This window comes from Bubalus bubalis, chromosome 12 (assembly GCF_019923935.1).
Source record: "Bubalus bubalis isolate 160015118507 breed Murrah chromosome 12, NDDB_SH_1, whole genome shotgun sequence".
In the NCBI taxonomy this organism is placed as follows: Eukaryota; Metazoa; Chordata; class Mammalia; order Artiodactyla; family Bovidae; genus Bubalus; species Bubalus bubalis.
In genome coordinates, this window is record NC_059168.1 from 40,906,325 (window position 1) to 40,919,496 (window position 13,172).

A 13,172-nucleotide genomic window follows, 5' to 3' on the forward strand; every position below is an offset into this window, starting at 1 on the left:
TTCTGTCTGCCTGAAAATCAGCACCCATTTTGAACAGAATGGCTGTTCAGTTTCCTGTTTATTAAGGGATCTGAATCTCTGAGCTGAGCAGTACAACAGACAATGGGAACCTAACAAATTACCCACTGCTCTTTCAAGGTGGTAGACTTTTCTGTTCTATGAGGTGATGCTTGTATAGGCTACTGACTGTTTTCTCACTCTTGATGCATCAGCCTTATAATCACTCTGAATTTCTCCCAGATTTCTGGCACTGAGTTTCCTGTCAGTCTTGTTAGAGTTTTTCATTTTCATATGTATGTTATTGACAATTGGGAGAGGCAGTGCCAGGGGATGGTGGCCAGATGCCATTTTATACCAGAAGTCTTCTATTATCTATTTTTAATAGTTATAAATAATGAGTGCATTTATTAGAAGTACTTTCACTCATTCCAGCAAACCCTGAGACCAATTTTCTCAGCAATTGATTAAATTCAACACCTACTATGTGCATTTAAAGAATATGCCCAATAGTTAGTAGAAATAAGAAATAGTGTTTCCTCCAGAGTATTTTGATTAGGACTTGTAATCTACCCAGGTGGCACAGTGGTAAAGAATCTGCTTGCAATGCAGGAGACCAGGGTTCAGTCTCTGGTTCGAGAAGATCCCTTGGCGAAGGGAATGGCAACCCACTCCAGAATTCCATGGACAGAGGAGCCTGCTAGGCTGCAGTCCATGGGGTCACAAAGAGTCGGACACAAGTGAACGAATAACATACACATGCGTATAATAGAGTTAAGTTGAAAGGTCTGTCGTACAACAGAGTCAAAACGACTTTTCACCTTGGGAAACTGGAAAGGCTATTCAGAGAAGATGGATACAGAGAAGTGAATCTTGGGAGGCATGAATAGATAGTCAGAGGCTGGGTAGAGAAGTCAGGCATCCTGAGCAAAAGAAGAAATAGGAAGTGAAGATAGGGTACAGGTGATGAAGCTGAAGAGGTTTTTGTGAGACCGCCATCTGTGTGGATGGTGAATTGAATGAGGACGCCTCGATGATGGGAAAATTGATATTAGAGCAATTAAAATCAGCTAGGCAGATAAAGATGGGAGAATGAAGTCAAGCCGCAGAGCAGAATTGGAGAGGAAATGGCCGATTTGCAAGTGTGAAGTGGAGAGGGAGAGAAGGAGGAAGGAGTGTATAGTTTGAAGACTGGACCTTCTGATCTGCCAGTCACACACAACACATGTGTGATGCGGTGGCTACAGTGATTGTATGTATGAATTAACCATTTCTGTTTTCATCATTTACTGATCAACGTTTTGCTTGCTTTAGGTTATCAGTCATGTGTTTGAGTTGTGATCAAGTAAACCTACTTATTTTAACACGCTCTTTTTGCAGTAGTACTAATATCTTTCTTATTGTGCCAAATAGTTACATTTCTAGTGATGGGAAAACTACAGCATAAATTGGATTTGGCATAAATCTTGAGGAATCCCTGAGAAGCCTAGTTGGGTAACTAATCCTATTTTTATTTCCCAACTAACACCCTTTTCACCAGAATTATCTACTTTCATGCTCAAAAGTCCTATAACTCTCTGAAAGCTTGTGATCATTTACAAATTAAAGTGGATGGCATTTTGTACCTTTGTTATATTTGCAATGAGTTCTAATTTCGATGAATATATTTCTTTATCTACTTCATATAGGTGTGATTAAAATGAATCATGAGAGACAACATAGAATTATTTCCCTAAAGTTTTGGGGAAGCTAATAATCTATTCAGAGAACCAAATGGTATTATCCAAGTGAAAATACTATTTATCCCCCAAAGGAATTTCTACTTATTACCCACAATTCAGTTAGATTTGATTTTCATGTTTGAGTTTCTTCCCCAATATCATTTCTTTTTTATTCAAGTGAAAAAAATTCTTAAGCTGTATTACTGAGAACTTTACTAATGGGAAAGTAAACAGTAAAACAAAAATCCTTAATATATATTAGAATTATTCCAACGACTTAAAAGTATTCATTTTATAAACTTGTGATGCATTTGTAGGTTTCTGAAGCTAAGAACGAAATCTCCATTTGCTCCAGTCAAATCATTTTTAGCGAGGTACTAGAAATTATACATATATATATATATAAACCAGATTTAATAGTATGGTAATGTGCATCATGAGAAATGACATTCTTCTCACATTCTCACTAAAGGGATAAAGATTTTTAGAAAACACTTAAACTTGAACTGTGATATTCAGTCCAGAAATTAACAATAAAATGTTTAGTGATGTATTAATTTAAAAACATAAGTTTTTATCCATTATATAGTCTTTGTTTTCAAACATTTAAAAACTCTAATAAAGATTCTAACCCAGTTGTAATCAGCTACCATCGATATGCAGAGGATGGCTTGCATCTTCCCCTTTGCATTGAGAGGCAATCCTTAAAGCACTGAAGACCAAGCTGTACTTGAAAATGGCTGAGATTTACTTGTGCTTAGATCTTTTCTGTTCCTCCTCAATTTTCAAGACATGCTTTCATTTGATAAGGATGCATTGGAATCTGAATTTTAACATGTAGTGTGTGCATTTAGGCATGCAAATATACACATGTATATTATTTTGCTTTTACAGTAATTATTTTCACTTATGAAATTCCAAATTCGATGTTAAATATTGAATATTTTGGTTAAGTGACAGCTTGTGCTAGCTTTAGGATATTCCTGCTTGATAATTATTCATGAGAAGAACAGCTGAAAACAAACTAGTTATACACCTTGGCAAATTACTGTGATTGTAATTCTGTGAAATTTCCCCATGGCCATGTGACTTTATTATAAGTACTCTAACAGTGCAGATGTCCAGAATGTTGTCGTTGTCACAAACGTTATTCCTGTATTCAAAGTTTTTGAATTACTCTTTACTGCTTTGGAGAAAACGTGAGGGAGGAGATGAGACATGCAATATGCATGATAGAGCATATGCAACTCTTTTCAGCGCCCACCCGCCCTTGGTTTGGAGTGGGCACGGTGCTTATATACCACGTTCCTGTAAAATACAGAAACAGTGGCATTTTTGTGAAATATAGATATGATGAAAACATTTCCTATTAAATGTTAAGAAAAAGGAAAAATAGCCCCAATTTATCATCTTTCAGAAAAAATTCAGCCGAAAATCAAATGTTATTTCCCTACTTTCCTTCTCCCTTTCAGTTCCTTCCCCATATGGTTCCTGAAATGTTCCTCCATTTAAACGGATTTTAAAGCTCATTCCTTATAGTTCCTAGAGCATTCATTGCTTTTGAGAAAAAAAAAGAAAAACATTTTAGCATGTGCTATTTTTGTTATTCTAATTAGCAAAAACAGCTGGTCCTGTGCAGCTCAGACTGTAGTCTTTTTCAACACATTGTTCAGATTTTTTTTTTCTCCTCTTCTGTCAAGCTACAGGCTACCACCTCTCCTCTTCCCACACAAATCAACCCCCAAAACACCTGCACACACAACCTTAAATATCACCTACATCTGCCATGAAAGGAAAAGGGAAACAGCCTCTTCTTCCTGGTGGCTTGGCAGGGCCCACAGACCAGATTATACAGAAGGTGAACCAAAGTCATTCTCAAGGTACTCACCTCCTCATCGATTTTTACATTCCCTAAGCACTTTGTTGTCTCAAAAGTACAGCTGTCTTACAGTTTTTTTTGTTTTGTTTCTTTTTTTCCCCTCAACTCCTTCTGGCGAATGGAAGTAGCCTCTTACAGAATCAGAGGTTGAAAAATTGAATAATCAAACCTTACTCACAATTTGGTATCTATCAAAGGCATGTGACTGCCAATGATCATTGAAGCTGATCAAAGTCACACTCTGTTGCCATGGCAACGAATCCCCATTTTGTTTATGTGGAGGGGTACGCACCACAGGAGAATCATGCTGAGACGAATTAAATTTGTGTTGTTGAGAAATTAACATGTGGGATGCTTAGGAGTGAGTTGAGTGGGTGCTTATCAATGTGATTTTTTTCTTCACAAGGGAGGTGATGAGGACAAAACATTATCTATGAAGAGTGTCATTGTGGAAGATTCCAACAAAGCATTGGAATGTTTCAATAGTGCATTTCTAAGGTGAAGTCCAGATATGAGGTGATGGTTTTTATATGGTTTTGTCACTGACACATTTTGTGAACTTAAGTATTTCCAGGTTCTTTGGTTTATCCTCTGTTTTCCAAATTAAAAAAAAAAAAAAAAAGGATTGCAAGAGGATGCCTCTTTCAAGGTTTAAATTTGTTTATTCTGTGAGCTGGAAACAATTATTAATCCAATACCACTAATCTGCAAAGGAAATTCTAGTATGATTAGTCTGTTTTAATTTTCACTGATTCCAGAACCTACCTTAGCCAAACTTGGGGGTTGAATTAAGCTCTTTTGAATTTTAGTTTGGAAGATATTACCTAGTCATGAAGTTAATATGTCATTTAAAATTTTTTTCCCCTGATTTTTTGGCACTTTGTGCTGTTTCAAAATTTTTTTTAATTCTTATTGGTATATTTATTTATTTAATTATAGCTGATTTACAATATTGTGTGAGATTCAGGTGTACAGCAAAGTGATTTAGTTACATATATGTGTGTATATGTATACACACATATGTATATTCATTTTCATATTTTTTACCATTATAAGATATTGACTATAAATCCCTGTGCTATAAAGTAGGTCCTTAATGGTTATCTATTTTATATATTGGAGAAGGCAATGGCACCCCACTCTGGTACTCTTGCCTGGAAAATCCCATGGACGGAGGAGCCTGGTAGGCTGCAGTCCATGGGGTCGCTACGAGTCGGACACGACTGAGCGACTTCACTTTCACTTTTCACTTTCATGCATTGGAGAAGGAAATGGCAACCCACTCCAGTGTTCTTCCCTGGAGAATCCCAGGGACAGGGGAGCCTGGTGGGCTGCCGTCTATGGGGTCACACAGAGTCGGACGCAGCTGAAGTGACTTAGCATAGCATAGCATTGCATTTTATATATAGTGTTATCTGTCTGTTAGTCCCATACTCTTATTTTATCCCTCCCCCTCCTTTTCTCCTTTAGTAGCTGTAAGTTTGTTTTCTGTGTCCCCGGGTCTGTTTCTAATTTTTTTATAACAAATTATAGTCTTTTTTTTTTTGAAGGAAACACAATAGAGGTGGGTTATTTTAACTTTTTATCATCTTGGAACACTAGCATTCCCTGCCGCTTGGCCCATGGAGAATCCATGCCTGATACTCCTGCCATTTCCCCTTACTCAGCCTTCCTCTTCATGTAGCCTCCATGTCAAAAGCTCACCCCATAATCCTTATCCATGTGAAGCTATCATTTTCCTCGTCTCCTCCAGAAGCCACTGGGAACTGTTTACTAATATTTTCTGAAACAAATAAGAATATCATGTGTCCAAATACTGGTTTCTTTCAGTTGCATTTGCTATTTTGGCTTTCTGCCTCTTTATACTTCTCTCATTATTATTCAAAATATGAATTCCACAAATATTTGAAGTCACTGCCTCTTTCAAGGCTGTTCTGACATGTAAGATGCAATCCCAGTCTGGGAGTTTATAATCTTGTTACGAGAAAGGGAAAGAAACCAACACTCACTGACAGTCTCTTCCCTGTCAGCACCCTTGCTCAGCATTTGATGCATTTATACCTTGTTGAATCTTTACAGACACTGGCGATGAGCAATAACCTTTTTATTCAAGTGCAGAAACTGAATCTTGGAGGGGTTAGGCATCTTGTATAGGGACATGTAATGGCAGACTGCCCCTAAGGTCTAGAGTGCTTCAGTTCAAGATACATGTTTTTTGTTTCACTTTTTCAACTTTGAGTGTTAAGACAGATATACATCAGTACCACATAAGATGCAAAGAAATGAATATATTACATGAGTGTTAATGACAGTTCCTGCTTCAGAAGTGAAAAATAAGAAGAGACCTCTTCTATCCAAGATGGTTAGTGAGGGTGTAATTCTGAGAAGGTGGAAGCTTTTGAGTAAGGCCCTGAGAAATGCAGCATTTACTGGGTGAAGAGAGCAGAGAAGCTGTGTGACTTGCCCTCTGTCACCCTGGGTCCAGGCTCAGAACAAACAGGGATAAAATCTTCATGGGTTTTTGTTTTTGTGTTCCTCTGGCTTCCCCATGAATAATGTTCATTTATAATTTCCAGCTGGGGGGTTGCTGCTTTTTTATTTTTAATACCTGAATTGCTTATCCCCCCAAAAAAGGTATTCTAGAATAGGATATGGTGGATGATGTATTCCTATTTTATTGAGCTATAAGGCCCTTGGAACACATAAGCTTTTTTGGTCAAATTAGAGTCAATAAAGAGCTGGTACAGCCAGCCTTCTATAATTCTGTATTGTATATGCTAATCAAGGGTACTGAGAAATGAGATTCAGACAGAATCATTAACCATCATTTTACTATTTGCTTCAAATCTTTCTCCTACCAAGTTTGGATGACCCGCTAACATTACAGTGAGTCTCTTTTCTGATTGCTGGAGGTGTTATTTCGAAAAAACAGAATCTGGAATTAGAAAATATGCCAAATTATCTGTTAGAGATGATTAAGGCAGGAGCTGAGGGATTATATGTTTCTATACCAGCCACTTAGGGGTGTACCTCTTTGAAGGCAGTGAGTGGTCTTTTTTTTTTTTCCCCATCTATTTCTCATGAAGTGATGGGACCAGATGCCATGATGTTAGTTTTCTGAATGTTGAGTTTTAAGCCAACTTTTTAATTTGTTTTAAATTTTTTTAAGTTTTAAAATTGGTCACTGTCAAGGGCAACATTGCTATCTAGGGACATGGATGTGACTGAAAAAGTGGAATAAATAGTCTTTTAAAAACTCGCTATCCATGTGTTGATTCTTTTAAAAGTATTGCTAGTATATCTTCATTATTACCAAATTTGCCTTAATTACTTAACTTGCCTTTTCTGGCTCTTTACAGAAAATTTTTGTCAATCCTGCTCTAGAGTCCTCTCTTCTAATCAGTGAGTGGTCTTTTTAATTCCTCATTTCCTCATCTCTACAGGAAGAATGATAACAACGTGATTATCACTAGAGTAATGAAGTATTGAGTCATTTCCGTGTCATCTTTAACTGAGTTCGTATTAATTCACTACAAGAGCTTTACTGAGGTCATTTTGTTAAGAAAATCATCTTGCCTCCCAAAGAGGTCCAGTCTGCATTCCTCTCCTTGGAGAAGCAAGAGGCTTCACACTTCCTGTTTCCTCCACTCAGTGGTGTGCGGAGGCCTCCCGCGGAGAGCTTTGTTCATGTCCAGACTCTATCATCTGGTGGGAACCTTTCTCTCACAGGAAGGTTTTTTTTTGTTTGTTCGTTTTTTTTTTTTTTTTTTTTTTGCGTAAGATTTCAGGGAAAATATATTCAGGATTTTCTCTCTCTCTCTCTCTTTTTTTTTTTAAACAATATTTATTTATTTATTTGGCTTCACTGGGTCTTAGTTGAGGCATGCGTGATCTTCACTGTGGCGTGTGAAATCTTTAGGCGTGGCATGTGGGCTCTAGTTCCCTGACCAGGGATCGAACACAGGCCCCAGGAGTCTTTAGCCCCAGGGCCACCAGGGTAATCCCTGGAGGTTTTTTCCTTGAAGTATATCCTTGGAGGCATCTTCCCTTCCTCTTCTGCCCTCCCACTCCCACCCTAAATCTCATCCTCAGAATAAAAGCAAAGCCACTAAACAGAGGAATATAGAATTATTTAACCAAAGGTGTTCCATAACCTTATTATGTGCTGGTCAAATGTGTTTAAAATACTTAACTCATTTATTTGGTTAAGAGGAAAAGACAATCTGGTCAGTGCCTTCCAGGAAGTGAGTTAAGCAGCTGGCAAACAATGTCTGTGTTGTTATTATGGTTGATGGGTTATCTGACTACTAAGAAAAGGTTTTCACAGCACAGTCCAAACCACCATCTGAGTGGGATTCAGGCTGTTTCAACCTTATCTAAAGAAGCTGGAAGAATGTCTCCCACTACTTCAGTGTGCTTTTTTTGCACACTTTGGGGAATTTTGAAAATGTTCCTGTCAAAAGCTTTAAGAGGCTGTTGCAGGGTGAAGCCTTTAGAGACTACAGCTCTACAGTTACTAGTTAACTTCCTCCCCACCTAATACCCTCCACCCCCATTCCCCACAAAGAGCTTTGTGGAATTTTGAGGTTTCAAAATGGACCTGCAGGCTGGATGGCAAGATGAGGGGGATTCAGGAGCAGGGGGCTCTAGCTTAGCCCCCTTGTGTGTTATTTGGACCTGAGGAGTGTGCAGGGATGTGACAATAGAATTGTGAATATAGCACATAGCTTGGGCACCATACTGTTCCTTGCTGCAGTGGGTCATCTAATTAACAGAGGCATCAGCCCTTCTCTGTTCTTGATAGGAGACCTGCCACAAATTTCAGCTTAATCAACTTTCACTCAGTTGGTGCACATCCAAAGAGTATTGGGACTTCAATAATTGCTCAATTGTTAAGGAATTGTTAAATATATTTTGTGTGGAAATGAAGTTTCTAGAAATGCATTTACCTCATCAGAATCTAAGCTTATGTTCCTGGGCAATTCTGTCTACCCCTAAGTTTCTGAGTGGCTTTTTCACCCAGCGCTGTTTTTATCCAGTGTAGAGGAACAAATACATAAAAGAAATCTCAATTTGTTAAAGCCCCATATTATGGTGTAATGACTGGATTCGACAATGAACGAACTTTTGAATTTTAGTGAGTGGTAAATGAACGGATTGGAAGCTGCTGCTTTTAGAAATGGGCTCCTTCTGTTCCTCTGTTCTAAATTTTATACTAGAAGGAAAGTTATTTTGCAGGTATAGTCCTTTGCCTGGAGGTTGTTTTTAATTTACTTGAAATGGTGGTTTCTTTTCCCTCTTTCCATTAAAGCTTTCTTTTTATTCAAGTCTAGAGCATTGAAAAACCATAGCAAGTATTTAGATCCTTTGTGATTTTCAGGTTTTATGTATATATTCAACCTGTAGTAAGCCAGAAAGTGTTTCCCTTCCCAGGAAAGGAGAAATATTGTCTAAAAGTAAATGAAAACTTCAGTGGGGCTTAATGAATTTCATGAAGCCTTGGGAAAACAAGAGACCACAGGTGACTTTCCATTCTCTTCTGTTCTTTTCTCTTCCCTTCCCTTCTTTCTTTTTCTAGTGCAAGAAAACAGATTAACTATGAGATATATCAGAACCTCAGCAGAAGATTCTGGTTTCACTAATCAAAGCAGCAAGGTACATAGACAAGATGACATGAAAGACAGATGACAAAAAACAAAGTCAAAAGCCCGAATGAAACCTGCTCGTTCTAACCCTACTCTACAAACTACAGTGATGCATCCTCTCCATTGGTTTTCCTGGGAGATGAGAAGCAGACAGGGTTAACTTTTCCCAGCTTTTTTGTAAAGCAGTAGTAGCCTCCCTCTGCCTTCCTGGCTGCAAATTTGAGGGATGGAAGTAACAGTCCACAGGCCTGGAGGCATGACATTGACGTCGCTCAGTCGTGTCTAACTCTTTGCAACCCCATGGACTGTAGCCTACCAGGCTCCTCCGTCCAGGGAATTTTCCAGGCAAGAGTACTGGAGTGGGTTGCCATTTCCTTCTCCAGGAGATCTTCCTGACCCAGGGATCGAACCCAGGTCTCCTGCATTGTAGGCAGACGCTTTACCGTTTGAGCCACCAGGCCTGGAGAAGAGGAAATAATTCACATTAATTGATTTTATTTGATTTATTAGAAAAATATGGAAGTTCACTTTCTTATTTTCATAGTGTAACTATCACTTATCTTTCTGTTGAAAGGTAGTATCATTAGAGAAAAACTTACAAGAAAAGAAAGTAGCCTTGGAATTTAGTCCTTGGTTCCTTAGTAGTTGTATAACCTGATGAGATTCTGATTCCTCTGGCCTTCACTTGTCTGATCTATGTGATGGGAATAATATTATATGGACCAGAAAGCAGAAACTGAGAAAAGACAAGGCCTTAATGTTCCTTCCAGATATGTGTGCTGTTTTGATGATGAACAGGTACCACTGATATTCTCATGTCTTGGCTAAGAGTCAGAATTTCTCATGTGCGATGATAAAATGGGGCGTCATGCTAGGAAGTGAAATAAGAGGAGTGGGAAAAGCCATGATGATTATCCAGCCTTATCTCAAAAGGTATTTCAAAACTCTTAGAAAAGCAAAAATGGAGTTTTTTGGACAGTTGCTAAATTATTGAGGGTACCAGATTAACTCTGTATGTTTCTGGTTTACTGGGTTGGTTACTGTTGTCTGTCTGTCTCTTTCTGGCTTCCTGTAAGTGTATATGTAGAGCAAACCTCATTTATTTCTCCGGTTATTATAGCTAACTTTTAACTATCTGGCATGGACTTGACATATATTTGACATGCTAATCAATTGTACTAAGGGTTTAAAATAACTTGTTCACCTCACTTGTTGTTTCTTTTCATTTTACCCCTGCTCATGAAACATACAATCCAGCCAGACACTTAGGAAACAAGATACCTAATTACTATTCAGTTACTATGGCTGCATAACAAATTATCCCTGAATTTACTGGCATAAAACAATTATTTATTAGGCTTATTGATCCTGTGGGTCAGAGATTTAATCAGGGCACAGTGGGGACAGTTCGCCTCCACTCCATATGTCTAGCAGTTGGTGGTTTCTGTAGGCTGAAACTTTGCTGAAACAATTCATCAGAACACCTACGTGTGACCTCTCCATGTGGTATGTATTGTTGTTCAGTTGTTAAGTTGTTTCTGACCCTTTGTGATCCCATGGATTGCAGCACGCCAGGCTCCTCTGTCCTCCACTGTCTTCCAGAGTTTGCTCAGATTCATGTCCATTGAGTCCGTGATGGTATCTAACCATCTCAATCCACTGCTACCCCCTTTCTCCTGTTGCCTTCAATCTTTCCCAGCATCAGGGTCTTTTCCAGGGAGTTGGCTCACTGCATCAGGTGGCCAAAGTATAAGAGCTTCAGTTTCACTATCAGTCCTTCCATTGAATATTCAGGGTTGATTTCCTTTAGGACTGACTGGTTTGATATCCTTAAAGCCCAAGGGATTTTGTGCGTCTTCTCTCTAGCAACACAATTTGAAAGCATCAATTCTTCGGTGTCCAGGCTTTCTTTATGGTCCAACTCTCACATCCATACATGACTACTGGAAAAACCATATGTGTCCTGCTGCTGCTGCTAAGTCGCTTCAGTCGTGTCTGACTCTTTGCGACCCCATAGACTAGCCTACCAGGCTCCTCCGTCCATGGGATTTTCCAGGCAAGAGTACTGGAGTGGGGTGCCATTGCCTTCTCCAAACCATGTGTGTAGGCCTCCTGAAAACATGCTGAGAGAAACCTGGGCAGAAGCTGTATCCTTTTGAGTTGCGTGGTCATATAACATCTCTTCTTCCCACTAGGTTGGTCTGAGCAGTCATAAGCCTAACAAGTTACAGGGAAGGGGAAACAGACTCCATCTCTTCATAAGGAGTGAGAAGATTCCAAAAGAGAATGTATGACTTCAAATATTGCTCTTGTCACTTCTGGAAAAAGCAATCTGCTATAGTTACTGTCCTCTCAACATTGAAAGTTGTAAAGTATATACAGCCAAGTAAATATCCAAAGCAAAAAATAAACTCCCTTTAAAGCAAGAGCCTTGTTTCATCTTATGGGTTGGAGAGGTTTCTCTTGAGAGAAAGGAAGAGGAAAAAGTTATAAGCTGAGATTCATCTGAAACAATTAGATGGCTTGTAAATTCTAAAGTAAATTATTACCAAAATTCAGTACATATAGCAAAACCACGTTGCAACACCAAATTTAAATGCTTTTGGATGGATTCTCCTTCTGGATTATTCAGTATGTCAATTTTACTCTATGGGACTGGATATTCTAGTTGCTGGCTTGTCTTCATCTAGCTAAAGATGGTCCTGGAAATGGTGTTTTGAAAGGAAAGGAGGAGGGTAACCATCCTGCACCTCTAGTCCATCTTCTAACTCTCTGCTAACTTTTGATAGTCTTCACTGAGCTCAGAAATAATCTTTGAATTATTCACTCACTCATTCATTCTTTCATTCAATACACATTTGTTGAATACCTAGTACTGTCAAAGCAGGCTAAATATTATTTGTTCTGTCAAACACAAAGATTGATAATAGTGTCCACTTTAATAGTGATCATAGCCATCATTTATTAAGCACTTATATGCCTCTCATTGTGTCAACACTACATACAATGTGATTCATGCTCATAGCATGAATTAAGGCAGGCATAATTATCACCCATTTTACAGGTGAGCAAAGAATTTTGCAAAGCCAATTTCTTGCTTAAGTTTGTACAGCTAATTGGTAAAAGATCTTGATATCACACTCCACTTTGTTGGACTGAAAAGCCTGTTTTTCTCCAATTAGACTAATCTACATCTTCCAAGGACTTATCTTATTTGGGTGGGGGAAAGGAAATTGGCTATATTTATAAATAATTACGGGTTTCCCTATGGCTCAGATGATAAAGAATCTGCCTGCAATGCGGGAGACCTAGGGTTCTATGCCTGGGTTGGGAAGATGCTCTGGAGGAGGGCACAGCAATCCACTCCCATATTCTTGCCTGGAGAATCCCCATGGACAGAGGAACCTGGTGGTCTACACCGCTTGGGGTCGCAAGGAGGCAGACATGACTGAGCGACTATAGTCCAAGGTGAAATTTGATAAGTATCAGAAAAGCTGTGGGAGTTAGGAGAGCCTTTTTTTGTTTGTTTGTTTTGAGGAATAATTAGTGGGAACATCATGAAAATGGTGGCAATGAAGGACTAGAAGGCTTTTAATATGTAGAGATGGGGATAAAGGAAAAAAAAACCATTGAGAAAATATAATTGGAGTATATAGAGCATGGAGACATTTGAGGAATACCAAATCATGTAATTTAGAGAAATCCATGTTTGATTATTAAGGAGTTAAAAGACTGTAAGTGTAGATTGAGTTTTTGATGTAAAATCATATATGGCAGCTAATAGAAGTTGGACTATCAGTTCAGTAAATAATGGTGAACAGTTGAAAGCATTAGAGTAGAGGAATGACATGAACAGAGTGAGACATTAGGAGAAGGAATATGACTGGTCTACCTAGGATGGCTGGAAAGAGTTTGGAGATAGCAGTGCTA

General features: G+C 38.6%; 2 long non-coding RNA genes across 2 annotated transcripts in view; both read left to right on the forward strand.

Moving 5' to 3' along the window:
• Window positions 1–13,172, forward strand: part of LOC112578057 — a 274,039-nt gene that overhangs the window by 46,075 nt on the left and 214,792 nt on the right. The gene's annotated exons all lie outside the window — the stretch shown is intronic.
• Window positions 1,066–11,668, forward strand: LOC123328498. The gene is made up of 3 exons (XR_006543359.2): window positions 1,066–1,249; window positions 4,004–4,095; window positions 11,438–11,668. It is a non-coding gene; the product is annotated as an uncharacterized LOC123328498 (long non-coding RNA).